Genomic DNA, 18636 nt, shown 5'->3' on the forward strand with positions numbered 1-18636 from the left:
AGTGTGTGTCATTTAACAGTATACCTCCAAAATTATCCCGAAGCAGCTTTATTTTGCCCTGTCTGTATGGGCCCTGAGTCTGTCTACCTGCTCCATGCTGTGAAGCACTGTTTAAGTAAAGTAAGGGCCCAAACAGATAGGCCAAATATATAGCTGCTTCGGGTCACTTTGGAGGTTGGCTGTTTAAGTGACACATACATCCTAAGAGGCCAAAAGCTGCACCAAAGTCACGAAGTGGCTCAAAGCAGCTTTATTTTGGCCTGTCTGTTCGGCCCTGAGTAAGCAATACAAATCAAATTGCAAATTGTGTTCTTGCCCTGTCATTTCATTTGCAAATGACTGTATTTGAAAATTTTCACACTTCAATGATAAGCTAGCATATTTCTCGACTTATAAAAAAGAAATGTAAAGGGACTGAGAGAGAAAAATTCTATATGTTTAGTGAACAGCAGTAATTATCATATCCCTAATGCCCAGTGTTAAAAATCTGTGATGCCAGAGAAAAGCATTTCAGATTGTGGGAGAATGGGATATTTAAATGTTTCTTTCCTGTGTCAAAAGCTAATGTGTGGAATCTAGATTAGTAGTCTCCCTAATGTTCTACATTCCATATGCATGAAAGCTGTGACATAGGGAGAGTTTAAAGGTGTAACTGAAAATGAAAATGGTACAGCTTCAGAGTATTGTACAGATGACCCCAGAACTGGATGAGAGCACTCCTAAAACAGCCTTCCTACTTTTTAACCCATAGTTCTGAAGGGTATCCAGAAGACAGTAACGGCTTCCAAACCTCTCTAGAAAGGTGGAGGGGGGGGAGAGAAATGTTTGCTCTGGAGATGGCTGTAGATTATGGTGATGATGTCCGATTGATCCCACCTCCTTCTAAGCTCCAGACCCTCCAATATCACCCTTGAAATCTCAGGGGAAGAGAAATGTAAATGGTGGATAAATACAAGGTGAACTATTGTTTGATTTTATCACAGAAAAAGTAGATATAAATATTTGAGTAAGGAATACATACACAAAGGCATAAAGCTCATGTGGTAACAAAAGAACACCAAGCCCCAAAATTCTACCCATGATGGAGAAAATAAAGCCATCATGGAGTCAGAATCAAGGCCCTGGTGATTCTCCAAGAAGGACTATGGAGACATAGGCAGAAATCAAGCTGTTCAGTTGTCACCAAGATATTGCTGAGGCAAAACCTCATCCTGTTTAACAAAAACAGTTCCTCAGCCAGACAGTGCATTTACAGTATCAAAAGCCTTGGTGTCTCACCTAAAGGAAACCAGCAAATATCTCGATAGCCTCAGTAATCAGACAGGAATCGGAGTAACACAGCAATAGTAGTATGAATGGGGCAACTACTGTATCGTGTGTTAATTGGCTCTGTGTATCTTCCAGCAAAAGCTGGCCTTCACACTCTAAAATAAAATACTTTCCAGCCTAATAACAGTAACAGCCCACAAGAGAACGTGCCAAATTCATGATCCCTTCACATTGCTGTCAAAGACTTCTTTGGATTTCCTTCTATTTTTCTAAAATGTTTTCTGGTTGGCATTTAGTCAACATTAGTCTTCATTATATCTCCAATTGCTGACACCAAATCAAAGCTGCTGTCATCAATGCATCTCTTAAAAGAATGGATGACTCCATAAAGCTCATCCTATTGTTCCTCAAGGTGAACATAAATTTCATAGAAGCAGATATTGTTACAACTATTGGTTCAGTCTGTGATAAATTCTTCCTAGCACCTTTTATCACATGCGGGTCATTCAATTCTAATGACAATAATCCATTTAAAAATATATACTTAATGATATAAAACTGGTGCAATGTATTGTTTCAGTAGAATAACTATGTATGGATACTTACAAAACCACTTTTGTTTGTGAGCAGATTTGAAGCATGAAAAACTAACACAAATAAGAATTTTTCAAATCAGGTTTGGAAAACCATGTTATTTTTCATTTGACATTTAGCTTTTTTATGTGAAATATGCTCTGTCTGCTTCTTGAAAAAGTAACACAAAGCCATCTGGTTACCATTAGATGAATAGTTTAAGTATAGCAGTCAGTGACATATGATCATAAGGGGATCCACAACTGCAGAAGTCTCTTTTCCAACAAGCAGGATTATATGAACAGAATAAGGTATTCAAAATGTATATATCATATAGAGGATACAGAATGCTGTAATCTATCTATATCTATCTATCTATTGTATATTACAAAATATATGCAACATACAGAATAATATAATCAAAACATATATACAATACAATATCCATTTGGACAGAAAGTGTCTTCTTCAAAATATAAAGAATATGGATGAAATGGAATTCCACATTGATTCATGACTATAATTTTCAGTCCAAGTTTTTGTTTACTTGATTGTAGATTAGGAGTTATCCCCTATGGATTATTTGGTGGGCCAAAAGTAGGTCTGATAAGATCCCTTGTGTGCAATTGTTTTACTATGTGGCCCCACCATTCTGCACAGCATATGTAGTTTTCCTTGTAATATTACCCCATGGTTTATTCTATCAGGGAGATTATTCTCAAACATTAACGTATACTTATTAGGCTAGTCTCAGTTACCTTTGGTGAATTTTCCCTATTGGGGATTGTCATGTGCAATGTCTTCATGTTCGTTCAGATTTGTTACAGCTGTCATCTGGCAACAGAGAAATCAAGGGGCATTATAAATGTGGACATTACACCCATTGGTCACAATTCCAACAACTTTAAGAATTTGTGTGCCCCAGAGGTGAGAACCATGTACAATTGAAACATTTTTCTAATTGCAATAGTTATAATGTGGTCTTTGTCATCATGTGTACTTGTGAATTATTGCACTTTGGGAAGACACTGAAGACATTGAAAATCCGGATTTCAGAACAGTATAGTAGGATTACTATTGCTAAAGAAAGTCACCGTGTATCGCATGTCATGGGAAAGAGACAAATGGGACGATTTCTCTTCTGTTGTAGCTGCTGCTGTTGCTGTTGTTATAGAATGACCAAAGATACACACATGTAATCAAGTGACTAGAATGCAAATTTTGCTATGCATGGTAGCCTTTTGGTCTTTCACTTTAAATATATTAGCTCGGATGGCCTTAATGAAAACTCTGACCTTACTGCTTATTTACAGAGCTACCTTATCACTTCTGTGAATAACCAGGCTTGAAGCAATATAAGTTTTTTGTGCCTTATCTAGAATTGTTACTGAAACCATGGACTGTAGAGTGTTGTTACAAGCCTTTCCCATGAGAGAAGCAAGCATAAAATTTACTTTGGGCTCTTCTTTACTTACTGGTCAGTACTGATCTCTTAGTTGCATTATGTGTATATGTTAAGCATAACTTTCATGTCAGGTATTTTCCCCTCTTTTTGCTTTGCAAATGCTTTCTTATTATTCAGGTATTGTATTACATGTATTTTTGGTATACTATCATTGTGTTACTAATTCAGTAGCCTTTCTTGTGAGAATGCTGCTCCTGATAAATGTCAAAGGTAGGTTTATTTATTAGTTAAAAAAGGTGTGCTACAGTACTGGATGCTGTAATATTTTTTATACATTGATAAAAGACCCTTTTGGTTGAAATGAATATTATCCAAATCCATTTTATTGTATATATGTTCTGATTGTATTATTCTATATGTTTATGTTGTGTATTGTATATATGTTTTGATTATAACTTTCTATATCGTCTATATGTTGTATATGTTTTGAATGCATTATTCTATTCATACAATCCCACTTGGTTTTGGTTTTGGTACCTCTGGTGTTTGTATTGTGATTCTTCATCAAGAAACTCATCTTTTTTTTAATGTTTCTTTTCCAGCTTTACCTGCAAATGCAAAATACTAAACTAGGGGCCAGGGAAATCACAGGGATTGTAAATTTTGCACATAAAATATGTACACTACCATTGATTTTTGGTCATTTCCCCATATATATCGTTATTAATCATATATAATAATATTCAATATGATATATTGGGTCCATGGGAAAACAGTCTGCCATATGGTGCTACTGCTAGGCACTCGTGGAAGTTATATTTGAGTGGAATCTTCTTCAGTATGAGTTACGTGTATGCAGGAGCCACAATTCCTGTAATGGCAGAAGCAATTACTGCATTTCTGTTTCTCTCATTTCCCAGTGTGGAAGACTACAAAATAGCACCTTCATGTAAGATCCATCTGTCTAGATAACAGCAATATCCTTACAAGCTTCCAAGGGGATTATGTTGAAGTTGACCTACATGCAAGTGAACCCTGCATTCTGGCATATTCCACTTACTCTTAATAATGCTGTATCAGAATCACCTTTAACCCTGTTCCTCCTGGAATTCATCTGAACACTATGAACTGGATATTATACATGGAATGTACTACAAAAAGTGTCACCAGTTGAAAGAGCATCTTAAAAACACCAGTGCAACATTGCATAATCTGTACAACAGTTTGAGTTTCATTATTGTACTTTATTACATTAGATGCCAAATATGAGTAGAAGAATGTATGAAGGTTGAGTGATGGGAGCAGAATGTTAGGTGGATTTGCACATTTTATCATCTGAGAGAATATGAGTGGTTGATCCTGAAAGTATGAAGTGATAAGAATGAGGAGTAGATGAATCAGAATGGTTAGGATTTGGATGTGGACAGACAGAGAGAAAGGGATCTCAGTAACAAAGGCCTCATTCTCACTTAGGGATAATTGGCTCTCCAATACAAATCCATAAATCGGTTCAGAGGGAGAGTGTGGTTCACAGCTCATACAAACCGATGTATGGATTCAGATTGCAGAGTGAGTCCCTCTCCTGTCTTCTCTGTCCCTGCAGTCCCTCCTTACCAGCCTCCCCGGCATCTTTGCCACATTCCACCAGCCTCCATTTGCGACCTTCTTCCTATCCAGAGCCTCAGAGGTCCATGGGGCTTTCCTTCCTTCCTTCCTTCCTTCCTTCCTTCCTTCCTTCCTTCCTTCCGGGGGCAGCTGGTGCTGCGCTTCTTCCACAGAAGGCCTCCAGGACAGTGAAGAGACCACCCCACCGGTGGCTGCCCCTCGCCCCTTGCCAGGCCTCTACCGGCCAGGATCCCACCTCAACTCTTTCTCCGGAGGTCCCTCTCTTCCTACCTGGGAAGGGTTCTGCAAAGTCCCAGGATGAAAGGAGGGTCCTGGAAAGGTTCTGCCGGTCTGTCTCTTCTTGGGTGGATTATGGGAAGGGCAGGATGAGCAGGAGGAGAGTATAGCCCTCCCAAAGGGGGTCCTGGAAACAGGGACCCCATGTCTGACCCCCAAAGGTATGGAGGAAGGAGGTCACAAAGACACCAGGGAGGCCGGTAAGGAGGCTGTGGGGACAAGAAGACAAGGGTCTGCGGGGACAGAGAAGACAGGAGAGGGACTGGCCAGGGACTGAGAGACAGGAGAGGCCAATGTTGGGAGAAGGCCGGGGCCATTGCAGGTGCCCCCCATCACTGGCAACAGATTCAAATCCACAAGTTTCTCATTGGGATGAATCGATTTATTTGAAAATTAATCGATTCAACAAAAAAGACACAGAAAAAAATCAGTGTCTTTTTAACATGTGTTAAATGGGCTAGAAGCATAGCCTTCAGCATGGCTGGAGCGATTCAGATTAAGTGGGAACTGGATTGTGCCGAATCACAATCCGGTTTAAACAGTAATGGGAATGAGGCCAAAGAATAATAATTTACATGTATTGTGGATCATAGTTATTAAAAGAGAATAGAAAATCCATAGGCAAATTAAATTTAAATAAAATTTATTCACACCTACCACCTGATCACTTTACCAGTGTTTTAGCAGAGTTAGTGCCTAACGTGAAAACAGTGGGCACTGTATAAGAAGCAGCCCAAAACAGAACTTGAAGGAGACTGATCCAGTGGGTGGGATTCCATCTGTGGTTTTCAGGAAGAGTGCAGGATTATGAGGCAAGATTTCCAGAGATTACAAGTGTGATTACCACAATGAGATCATCCTTATTGTATCTCCACAAGCTCAAGGTTGTTTCACATTTGGAATTTGGATTGCTTTTGGGAGCAAGTGCAGTGTAGTTGATTGACCATTGGACTACCAGGGTTCAAATCTCTGCTCATGGAAACCCACTGGGTGACCTTGGACAAGTTACATTCTCTCAGCCTCAGAGGAAGGGAAAGGTAGATTCTTTATGAAAAAATCTTGCTAGAAAAACCTGTAATATGTTCACCTTAGGAACTCTATAAACTGAAAATGATGTGAAGGTATACAACAACAACAAGGTATTAAGATATTAAGTAACCTTAAGGGATAGCAATAGCAAGTACAATTCTATACCACTTATCAGTGCACTCAAACACTGCCTAAGTGGTTTACAATGTGTAAGCTAATGGCCCTCAACAAGCTAGGTACTCATTTTAGTGACCTCAAAAGGACTGAAGGCTGAGTTGACCCTGAGCCCCTGATGGGATTGAACTCACAACTTTGTGGTTTTTGAGTGAGTGACTGCAGTACAGGCATTTGACCACTGCCACCAGGGCTTCTGCAAGAGGAAATTGCTCAATTACCTAATATTGTTAAGTCTTCTGGATCTAACCCAGACATCTTTGCTCATCCCCTGAGAAGTTTTGAACACTCGCTACATCCTGTTCCTCAAGTCAGAATTACTGATTTTAAGCAGTCTATTTGGGCAAGAATCAAGATTATGGGTGCTTTTGGAAGGACAGAGCCAAATAACTTGTCTACATCTTCAGGCTTCAGAAAAGAATATGTTATGTAAAACGAAATTCTGCTCATCACCGTGGGGAAGGCTTGATAAAGAACTTGAACTTCTATCATATTTGATGTGAGTCTTCCTGTATCTGTGATGAAACTATCTCCCACTGTGCTTCATTGCTCTCATCTCCACAACAGATCCATCAAATGCAAAGGAGCACTCAAGAGCAAATGTTTCAACTATTTTGGTCACCTCCATTTTCCATCAGAAGAAAAAGGTTTTTACTAACATGCCAGCAATATCAGTAGGAGATTAAGCCTTTAGAAATCTTTGGATTACACTATTTTAAGAAGTCTTCCACATCTGTAGAAGGAGGAAAGAGTCACAAATCTAAATCTTAGCAGAATATGATACTGAGACCAATTTACTTTTCTACTTCCTGATGAAAGTCAGTAGAGCTATTGGCGAAGAGGAATTACATAATCCCTGCAAATATCCCTTAAACTTTGGCTGAAACTCTTTGCCTAGGAGGCCGCCACATGTTAACACATGAGCCAAAGCTGGAGGAAAGGCCACAACTTTATTCAGCAAGCAAATAAAAAGGGTAGGGTTGGCCCAAAGCATTAGGTCAGGATCTTTAGTATTGAACAACCCCCCAGTTGTTCGATAAGTCGCATGCTTGGTGACTGTCAGGCAATGGGATGACCTAGGGGTTAAGGAACACCATCTCGCAGCTATGCCACCAGCCGCTCATGTTCTCTAAGCCCTAGTCACCGGGAGGCACTACCGTGTTGTGGCCCCTGCAATGGCCACAACGTATGCCCTCATCGCCCCCGGGTACCTAATGACTCCCATACCAGTGCTCTGTAGCCCTGGTAACCACACTAACCAGATCCATGACCTATGCTGCCGCCCCTGAAGTTGTGACTAAAACCACCAACCAGAGGGAGGGAGGGTGGGAGAGCCAAGCAGCGAATGGCACTGGGGCCAGAGGACATGGCCCTTATATAGGCCAGGCCCCAGCATGCATAGCAGGTGTGGTGGCCCGTCCCCCAAGGCCACCCAGCCAATGGGCTGCCCTGGAGGACTGGGGCACACCATAGAGAGGTCCTCCCACCTCCCAGAGCAGTCCACTGAGGTGGAAGGACCTCTCCTCCTCACACCAGCCCAAAAGCAGTGCAGCTCGCCCCAGCAAGGCATGCTGGGGCAAGCCTGGGAGCCTTGCCGCGCGGCTCCCAGTGGCAAAGTGGCCTGGCCAGTGAGGCGAGCGGCAGCTTGTTATTCTAACTAATGTTATCGATGACTCCTCAAAGGCAGCTCCATGTACAGTGTGTTGCAGTAATCCAAATAGGATGCAACCAAGGTGTGGCCAAATCAGGCACCTTTAATAATTTGTATGGCATTCCTGACTACTGCTAAAATTTGGGTTTTCAGGTTCAAGACTGAGGCCAGGAATAAATCCAAACTGCAAAACTGCATGTTTTTAGCGGGTGTGTGAAACCCCATCCTGTACTGCCTTTTGACTGATCAGGAGCATTTCTGTCTTGTCTGGACTGAGTTCAGCTCATTTTCTCCAATCCATTACTGTTGCCAGACACCACTTCAGAACTTAAATAGCTTACTTGAAGTTAGGAAGAAACAATTTAACTCCTTAAATTGTTTAATTATTTTTTTAAAAAAATTATATTTGTATATTTTAATATTCTTATAGTGTTTTTAATTGTATTGTTTTATATGTGTTGTTCACCGCCTTGAGTCCCTATGTTGAGAGAAAGATGGGACATAAGAAAATAATAATAATAATAATAATAATAATAATAATAATAATAATAATAATAATAGAAATGGAGTTGGATGTCATCCACATGCCAGTGGCAGAGAACTGCAAACCTTTGAGTAGCCTCTCCCAGTGGTTTCATGTATATATTGAATAGTATGAAGGGCAGAGTAGCAGGATCCTATAGATCAGTGGCCAAAGAGTTAGAACAGGAAACCCCCAGCATATCTGAATTTATGCATCTAGGAAGGAATGGAGCTACTCTCCCTCCAAGTCTTATCTTAGCTTTGTGGTGCAGAAGGATACAATTGTTGATGGTATTGAAAGCCACCAAGAGATCCAGCAGAATCACCAGGGATGCTAGTTCCCATTGTAGGTTGTTCATTAAGGTGACCAAAGCCACTTCTGTTCCATAACAACATCATAAACCAGCTTGAAACAGATCAAGTTAATCTATTTATTCAGGAATTTCTGGAGCAGGGAAGCAACCTCATATGCTATTACTTTATGTAACAAATATGAGGAAAAACAGCTTTTCTGTATGCAGAAGGCTGTTTTCTGTATGCAAAGACTTCAGAAAAACTAGTGCTTTTAGGCTGCATCAATAGAAATATAGTATCTAGATTAAGGGAAGCAGTAGTGCCATTCTATTCTGCTTTCTGGAATACTGTATTCAGTTCTGGGCACCCCATTCAAAAAGGACGCTGACAAGTTGGAGCATGTCCAAAGGATGGCCACCAAAATGGTGAAGGATATGGAAACCATGCCTTATGAGGAAAGACATAGGGAGCTGGGTATGTTTAGCCTGGTGAAGAGATGGTTAAAAGGTGATATGATAGCCCTGTTAAGTATTTGAAGGGTGTCACACATTGAGGCTGGAGGAAGCTTGTTTTCTGCTGCTTCAGAGGTTTGAACACAAAACAATAGATGTGAGCTAAAGGAAAACAGATTTCACTTCAACATTAGGAGGAAATTCCTGACAGTAAGAGCTGTTTGACAGTGGAACACTCCCTTGGAGTGTGGTGGAATCTCCTTGTTTGGAGGCCTTTAAACAGAGGCTGGATGGCCATCTCTTGGGGGTGTTTTGATTGTGAGTTCCTGCATGGTTGGACTGGATGGCCTTTGTGATCTCTTCCAACTTATGATTCTGTAATTATATGATTGTATGATTCCTTCTCATTTCCATGAAAGGTATTTGAATTCATATCCTGATTAAAGTGATTGCTTTTAATACAAAACTTCCCCCTAGTGTGTACATAATTATAGGATTACATGGGGAATTTTGACATTGTGAACTATCCAACAATGTTTAGTCACATACATAGAAATTGGCTATAATTTTCAAAAGACAAGTTCTTATTTAACAATGAGGCAGCTCTTGAAGAATACAGAATGAAGATCAGATTAAATTTGATTTGACAAAGAAGGGTTTAAAATATTTCCCCCTTTTGATCTTTCTGTATACAACTCTTCAGAGTCAAAAAGCCTCTTATATTAAAGGTATAAACTACTTTGGTGAGCATTCAAAATCTTGTACCTTTTATTTTTATTTTTCATGACTATGACAAATGAAAAGAAATATACTTTACAGAATATGAATATACATTGCAGAACGGGTGCCATCTGCATGGGTGATTTGTTCACTTCTAATGCTACAAAAGATAACTTGGGGTCTATACTGGGCCCAATCTGTCTTCAGGTGGGGCAGCTTCATGCCACCCCATGTGGGCCATCTATTTCAATCCTTTGTACACAGAAAAGCTGTAATTTCATTTGAATTCAAACAGAGATTTAATATCCGTCATAGTATATATCCACCATCAACCAGTCACTTTGGAACCCCTGAATTGCTACTCTTTATGTTTATCCCACACTGTAAGAGATCACCAACATAAATTTGGCATTATTTTTGCCAATAAAACCAGCATGTTTACATTTTTGCAGTCATGTAGGCTTTTAACATTTTTATTTTACTAAAGAGTTTAAAGCCTATTCATACTAATAATGTATGTAGATTTCCTGAGATCCATAGACATTTGAGAAGAAATGGGGTGGGGGGAGTCTTGGATAAACATTTTAGTTTGAACTAAATGGGGCAATTTGTCTTTCCTGGTGTTCTTTTTATTGCTCTGAATATTTGAATAAAAGCAAAATTTGTTTTATAAAGAGCTCTGCTGCTTCTGCTATTACAGCCCTACTCACAAATCATAAAATCTTCTTGAAACATCACAGGAAGCCAAAAGGAAAATCACTGTGGTTCCACAAAAAGATTATTACTTTCATTGTAATGCTGTAAACAGTAGCTGATGCCCTATGGAAAAAAAACTCTTTCGCTTTCATGGCATGGTCTTACTGTTTAGAAGAAGCAAGAAAAATAAATTATCTTCCCCAGGATTTCACTGTAGTGCAGTCTTCAGTCTGGATTACATATCTTAAATATCTCTCATTGCAAACCCATCCCTCCTCTTTTACTTACAAAAGCTCATACAATCTAAATACACGATTTCTTCAGCCAGATTATTAGACAACATCAGAACAAACAATCCTACAGAAGCCTTGCCACAACAACTCTTTGATATTTAGTCAGTCTATTGGATTTATAAAACTAGATGTTGTCCTTTTTGATGCTTAGAAAGCTTTCTAAAGACACACCAGAAACAGCTGGAGATGTTTCTGAGAATCCAGATATGGATGCCTTCTGTTCCCATGTTTGTGAATGGAATTTAAGGAAAGCATGGCAAAAGTGTAAGCAAGATCTTGTTGGCTCTATGAACACAGACATGGGCTTTCCCTCTTTGAATTATCATCCTTTGGGCCACAGGAAGAACACATTATGTGCCAAGAAGGAATGTAAAGTTGTGCTATAGGAAAAAAGACAACCTGTTTCAAGCAGGGAATAAGAATTTTTGTGACTTCAGCGATAAAGAGTGTCTTGACCACCTGACAAATTCAGACACTCCAGTGATATGTGTTTGTGTTTGTGATTTGTGTTGGTTTGTTTTTGCAATTGTAGGATTTCAATCCCTCCAAATGTGTGATTTTTTTGGTATTAAAAATAGCATTTGATTTTTTTTTAATATACAGTTTCTGCCAATAAATATGAACAAGATGCATAACGGAGATAATGCAATTTAAAAACAGAATCCTAAATAAAATGTAATCCAAAACAAGTGAATTAAAGACACAATTTACAGCAGTTAGACCCTTTTCAAGAACACACTAGCTTGGCTTCCGTTCAATTATGTGCTGTCTTCTAGGATCATATGTTTCCAACTTCTTTTTATCTCTCCTAAATCATCTGGATTATCATGGTTTCTAGTATAATGAGAGAAGTTTTGGTGAGGAGCTTGTTTATACCACTTTTTGCTCAAGGTATGCTTCATTAATTTTATCCCCATGGAAGTTAGATCTTATATTGTTGGCATTTTGCCTCTGGAACATCACCTCACAAAGCTGCTTAAGTTGTCTTGGTGACAAGCCTGTAACAGAACATATTGAGAAAGTGGTGCCTGCCTCTTGTCTGAAAGAATGTGTGCATTTTGAAAACATCTGCTGGATGTATTAAGTCTTGCAAATATTAAGGCTTTAAGCTATGTTTCATCTTCCATAAAACATAGTATGGGAGACAGTTATTAGTGATCTTTTTGTCACCCAATTGCATCATTTTAACCTTTACCTTTGCTCTCTTTCTGTACCATTTTTCTAAACTGTAGTCTCATTTTACCACTGTAACAGGCTATCTATGCATACATAAATCTGTGAGATCCTGATCATCTCTATAATAATTACTTCATAATCATTGGTTACATACAGAACTTGTAAAAATGCTTATATCTAGAACTTTAAAACATTTTTAAAAGTAGTTACCATTATAGTTTCAAACTTATCCTGCCAAATAGCTGACATTGCAGGTGTGATTTTTTTTTAAGTAACTGCTTCCTCTTTTAGAAACATAACTAGAATTGCTCTACCTCTGTGTTGCAGATATGTTGCACGTGGCTCATTACAAACATAAGTAGTCTGAGATAGCAATTAAAAAACACTGCATAAATAGAAATAATAGAATGACATAACAGTATATTCAGACTCACTCCCATTCCACTTACAGGTATGATACCCAAGGATTATGGACAGACCTTTTAAAAAAATAAACCTTGTCAAGTTAACATTTAAATCCTGGGTATTCTGACTCAGAAAGCCCCCCCCCAGTTGATCACTGTTGTTGAGTGAAATAAACATAATTGGAAAAATTTAAATTAAAAAATATTGCAATTTTTTTTTCATTTCCCCCCAAAAAATATTGCAATTTTTTAATCATTGTTAGTTAGCTCCTATACAGCTCAGCTCACGTCCAGGATATCTGACATACTGTGTGTGTGTGTATGTGTTGTGTGCCTTCAAGTCATTTCTAACCTATGGTGACACTAAGATGAAACAGGGTTTTCTCAACAAGATCTGTTCAGAGATGTGTTCCTTTGAGGCTGAGAGAGTGACTTGTTGAAGATCACCCACTGGCTTTCCATGGTTGAGTGGATATTCAAACCCTGTTCTCCAGAGTCAAAGAATTACTACAATCACAGGTATAGTTGGTGGAAATATGAGGGCCTTCTCACTGGTTGCCCCCAGATTTTGGAACTCTCACTAAAAATTAATAACAATTAAATAACAACAACAACAACGACAGTGCATGTTAATTTGCCATTGAAAAAACAGATAGGCTTTTGGCTATTAACAGTTTGCTGCAGAAAGGCTAATTAATAGATTGTTTATTGTTTCTCTACTGCTATTAATTCAGTTCCACTTATAATATGATAGTTTATTTAATTGTTGTTATCTGGTTCCCTTCCAACTCAGTATTGTGATTAATTGTAACTCTATTATGTGCAGTAAGTAACTTCAGATCCCATACTGGAAGAAAGACAAAATAGTAAGTAGGTAAGTAAATAAGATACTTTGCACTATACATTTGCTCTCCACTGCAGGAAATGCTGCAAAGCTAGGGTTGAAGCATGTATTCTCTAGGGATGGAAATAATATTAAAAATATTTTGGAAAAAAGGAGATTATTTTTTAAGTATAAAGAAGCCCCAATGATAATAATCCTAAACAAATGAGAATCTTTGCAGTTCTGGATTTAGTCTGTACAAAATTCATATGTGGTTGTTTTGAATGGACAACAGATTTTTCTGTGCAGAGAATAAGAAATATGTTTGGATGGAAAGATGCATTTTCTGCCAATGGAAGAGCTTTCTATTTTTGGAAACTAATACTTCTGCATGATCAAAAAAAGGGGGGGGGGGGGGAGATGTTTCATGTGCAGAAAATGATTTTGTTTCTGTGCAAAACAGCTACATGTACATTTTACACAAAATAAGTCCTGAACTGAAAATAGCCTTCAAAAACAGTGTTGTTGTCAAAACGTTTCTCACATTGGGAAGAAAATTGCTAAAATTATTCACTGCTTTCTCTGAAAATTAATGAAAAAAATCCCTAGTATCTATCATGAATGGAATATATGACTGGACTTGCACATGAGCCAGCCTCCAGTGTATCTCTCTCAGTCAAGACTATAACAGACTTTTCAGAACCTTCCTCTGAGAAAGAGAGGACTAGATTTAAGAGTGAAAATGATCTCGTCTCCCTCTTCCAACCAATCTGCATTTTCCCTCGGTTCAATTACGAAGGGAAGTTATTGATGGGTTAATACCCAGAATATTGAAAAGCTCTTTTTATTTATATATGCAATAATTCTGGAATTGATTGTGAGAAACTGGCAGGGAAAATAAACATTCCTAATTACCAGGAGGAAAACACAATCTCATCAGGCAGCCACAATTCTGTTAAGAGCATTTATCCTCCGTTCCCCAGTGCAAAGCTGTGTTCAGCCACATTGCCGACATAATTTTTTTTTATATTTCATTCTATCTGATAAGAAGTACTCCTGCGAGTGATAGAAAAGGGTAATATAACACTTTTGGGAAAGAAAAATTAATTTGAGCCCTTCCTGTCTATAATTTGTCCTTCCCTTAGCTTCAGAACTGCTAGCAGGCCTGTGGCAAAAAGAAACACTCCATCTGTTAACTTTCACCAGCTAATATTATTACAGCCTTCAAATAAGGTTAGTGCATGGCGTGTGGGCTGGAAAGTGAGCAAAATAATACAAATCAACCTCATTTTAAGCAGTGTTGTTATTTAAAATACTGAAGAATCACAGAAACCAAGCAGATAGTAGGTTAGCCAACAGCATGCTGGAGGTGGGGAGACTGACAGAGAGACTGAGAAATTACCTAAATTGAAGGGTTGTGAATTGTTTATAAGATTCTTAGTTTCTAAATTTAAATTAGGTGAATGGGGGGAGGAAGCTGTCAAACTCCACTGTGCCTTTATAAAAGCATAATATCCATTTCTTCTCACACACACACACCAAAAGAAGGATCTATGTCAGAATTAATGGTCCCAATCCTTTTGTTAGTCCTGACTCAATTAAACCAGTTGAATAAATGAGATTTACCTACATGTTAAGATTGATTCAGTGGGTCTACTCTAGTTGAATCTCACCAGCACGAATACAGCCAGTGTCTGCTTTTTACAATATCACCTCTCTTTTAAAAAGGGATATACAAAGTCCACTTCCATCACATCCTTGGAAATTATACTAGTCTATGGAGAATTTTACCGGTAGGTATTCTTATTCCCATTCCTTCAGATAATACACATACATAGCTGCCCCATTGCCAAGAATAAGGAAGAATGGACATAACAGAAGAACTGAGATCTGACAAGCTGCTTAAACCACTTATGTATTTTGTACTGGAGTTTTCACTCTCAAGTACATGGAAGTCTCACAGGAAATTGCACTAAAAAGTACTGTGACTTTCCTTGAAATTCTTTAGAAGTTTCACTTAGGAGGAACTTTCTGATCCACTTTGGATTTCACTTTAGGCAAAAATCCATTGACTGCCTAGGTGTGTGCACAATCTCTTTCTCTGGAGGTTTTTTTTTTTGCTTGTCTTATTGAAATTTTTCTTTAAGCTTCTTTACAATTGTCAAGTTTGTTCCAAATGTTGCTTTAGGTGAAAGTTCTGCAGCACTCTTCATTTAAACACCAAAGAGAGTTTCATATTTTATTTCTGATGTAAAATGCAAAAGGGAAACTTACCCTTTTAAAGACAGTCTTATCAACTCATAGTATCACCACAATTTTTGTCTAAAGTTAAAAAAGGAAAAGTGAGAGAATTTTGAAAGTACTTAGAATAATTTTTAAAAAATATTCAGAAAATGTATCAAAGAAAAAGTTCATGGCTCCCAAGTTGCCAGTGTGCTATATATACCAATAGACAACTCATTCTCCAAATATGAATATTGAACCATGTTAAAATGACACTACTCTTGTTAGAGGAAGGCATCAGCAGGCTAAGAAGAATATGAAGTTTGCAGAAGTACCAAAATAAATAAATTGTGGCTAACATCCAGTGTTACACTTGAAGACAATTCCTAGCACAACAGAGCATTCTTCACCTTCAAAGGACTTCCTAGAACTGCAGATCAGGTTTTCAGGTTGTATGGAGGCTGTAATGGGAGGGGTCACCCCTTCTGTATTCTACTAATAAAAGGCATTTAATCAGCAGGAGTAACTGAATGGTCAGAATTCTGAAAGGGTAAAGGAGAAGGAATATGGAAAGGAATTGAAAGGTAGATAAGACAGATTTGTTGTTGTTGAGTGCCTTTAAGTAATTTGTTTTACTTATGGTGACCCTAAGGTGAACCTATAACATGTGTGTGCAGATTTGTGGTTGTTTCCCTCACATATTGCACATGACACCCTCAATGCCTCAGTTGTATGAATTACTTAGGTGTGAGAACTTATTAAAGAAAGCTGATGCTCTTTAATTGATCCTGACTGTCATTGGCCTCAGAGGGAGCCATCAGGCAGACTCAGCAACATCGGGGACCTGAGGGAAGAGGCCCCTCCCTCTTCAACTGTCATCTCGGCCTCAGAGGGAGCCATCAGGCAGACCCAGCAACATCGAGGACTGCCTGAAGGAAGAGGCCCCCCCCTTCAACTGTCATCTGGCCTCAGAGGGAGCCATCAGGCAGACCCAGCAACATCGGGGACTGCCTGAAGGAAGAGGCCCCTCCCTCTTCAACTGTCACCTTGGCCTCAGAGGGAGCCATCAGGCAGACCCAGCAACATCTTGGACTGCCTGAAGGAAGAGGCCCCTCCCTCCTCAACTGTCACTTGGCCTCAGAGGGAGCCCAGGCAGACCCAGCAACATCTTGGACTGCCTGAAGGAAGAGGCCCTCCCTCCTCAACTGTCACCACTCGCCTCAGAGGGAGCCATCAGGCAGAGACCAGCAACATCGAGGACTGCCTGAAGGAAGAGGCCCTCCCTCCTCAACTGACCTCGGCCTCAGAGGGAGCCATCAGGCAGACCAAGCAACATCGAGGACTGCCTGAAGGAAGAGGCCCCTCTCCTCAACTGTCATCTCGGCCTCAGAGGGAGCCATCAGGCAGACTCAGCAACATCGGGGACTGCCTGAGAGCTGGTGGAGGACTACTTCTGCTGCTGCCCCCCCCCCCCATGTCACCTGGGAAGAAGCTCCCCAGAACCGCGGAGGACTGTCTTGCCGCTGTGGTGGCTTTTTACCAGGGGGGAGGGGTCAGTGAGAGAGGCCCCTCCTGAAAAGCCGGCTCCCCGGCCTCCTGAGGGACGCTGCCACACCCCCACGCCACCAGGTGGAACTTTTTTCCCCCTTGCTATTTGTATGGGGGTGTTTTCATGTATTCTTAATTGTTTTGTAGCATATGATGTTTGTACAAGGGGATTTTAATTTGTGATCTATGATGCTTTAACTGTTGTATTATTGTTGTTCACCGCTATGATCCTTGGAATAGCGGTATATAAATAAACCATATTATTATTATTATTATTATTATTATTATTATTATTATTGTGCTCCCAACATTGACTGTCTTCTTGAAACACATACAGGAGATACAACAATTAGAATTACTAGAACGCCATACGGGATTCATAATTGATGTTGTCAGGATAGAATCATAGAAACATAGAGTTGTAAGGTGGTTCATGAGACACTGAGTCCAACCCTCTGCTCAATGCAGGATTTCCAGATAAAGCATCCCCAGAGGGTAGCTGTCCAGCCTCTTTTTAAAGAAATCCAGAGAAAGAGGTCTCACCACCTGTCTGAACAATTAGCTGCATTGTGGAACCATTCTTACTCTCAAGATGTTTCTCCTAATGGCCAATCAAAATCTAATTCCTTGCACTTGAAACAATCAGACCTAGTTCTACCCTTTGAGTCAATAGAGAACAAGCCATTATCATCTTCTTTGTGAAAGCTAAGTATGGCAGGTTACAAACCGCCACTTGGGACGTCCTCAGGACGTCCCAGTTTAAAAAGGGGGGCATCTCTTCCAGACGCCCCTATTCCTGTTACGGACTCTGTCCGTAACAAATGGCGGCAGCCATTCCACACGGCCGCCGCCATCTTGACGTAACGGACGCTGTGTGTCCGCACGTCACATGGTGCTAATGACGTCACGAGTGCGCCATTGGCACCTCACGGCGTCATGAGCACACCGCCAGAAGAAGCTCCATTTTGGAGCTTCTTTTTTGCTCCATAAGGGAGCCGCGCGGTTTGGCTGCGGTGGCTCCCTCACGGAGCAAACAGCAGCGCCTCTATGTAATCATCATTTGATGCTTGTTTTATATATGAGCTGATAAATTGCCACAAAATCACCTAGGTATGAGAATTTTCATATGGTTATTTGCAAATGAAATAAATGGGCAGAAAATTCCTTTTGAAATTTGTTATCTGGAAAGTTTCAGGTGCAAGAAGAATTATTCTGTCATTTCACATTCCTAGTGGCAGCCCTTGAAGTATTTAAGAGTGTGATGATGTCACCCCTCAGTTTTCTCTTCATCAAACTGAACATGCCCAGTTCCTTCTGCCTCTCATGATACATTTTGTTCTCTATAACTCTTATCCTTGTTGTCTTTCTCTGAACCTGCTCCAACATCTCCATGTCCCTCTTAAAATGAAGTGCCCAGAGATGAACGCAATACTAGAGATGAGGTCTGACTAACATGGATTGTAGTGAGACTATTACTTTCAG

The sequence above is a fragment of the Sceloporus undulatus genome, chromosome 3 (genome assembly GCF_019175285.1).
Source record: "Sceloporus undulatus isolate JIND9_A2432 ecotype Alabama chromosome 3, SceUnd_v1.1, whole genome shotgun sequence".
NCBI lineage: Eukaryota > Metazoa > Chordata > Lepidosauria > Squamata > Phrynosomatidae > Sceloporus > Sceloporus undulatus.